Source organism: Suncus etruscus, chromosome 16 (assembly GCF_024139225.1).
Source record: "Suncus etruscus isolate mSunEtr1 chromosome 16, mSunEtr1.pri.cur, whole genome shotgun sequence".
Classification (NCBI taxonomy): Eukaryota; Metazoa; Chordata; class Mammalia; order Eulipotyphla; family Soricidae; genus Suncus; species Suncus etruscus.
In genome coordinates, this window is record NC_064863.1 from 80,825,858 (window position 1) to 80,826,189 (window position 332).

General features: G+C 40.4%; 1 non-coding gene across 1 annotated transcript; it reads right to left on the bottom strand.

Moving 5' to 3' along the window:
• Window positions 1-200: 200 nt before the first annotated feature.
• Window positions 201-332, bottom strand: LOC126032709 (small nucleolar RNA SNORA51). The gene has a single exon (XR_007503930.1). It is a non-coding gene; the product is annotated as a small nucleolar RNA SNORA51 (small nucleolar RNA).

Sequence of the window (332 nt, forward strand, 5' to 3'; positions counted from 1 at the left end):
AACCTGAACCAAAACTAAAAGCCACCCAACTGAAGGGAGAAAGTATTTGGACACACGTAAGGTAAAGCTTTCAATTCCAAGATATATTAGCCGTATTCAAATATCAACTTTGGATCACTCTGGAAATAAATTGGGTGCTGTAAGTAAGTAAAGGGTTGTGCCCTTTAGAAGTAATATTGCATACCACAGTTTTCTATATTTTTTGTCACCCAATTCACATACAAACAAGACAAAGGGCCTGGATTGGGGTGTATATGGGGTGCATTTACCGTACCTCCTCTTTCTACACAGTCAGTGTAAAGAACACAGCCTGTGGTAAGCACTGGGAAGCC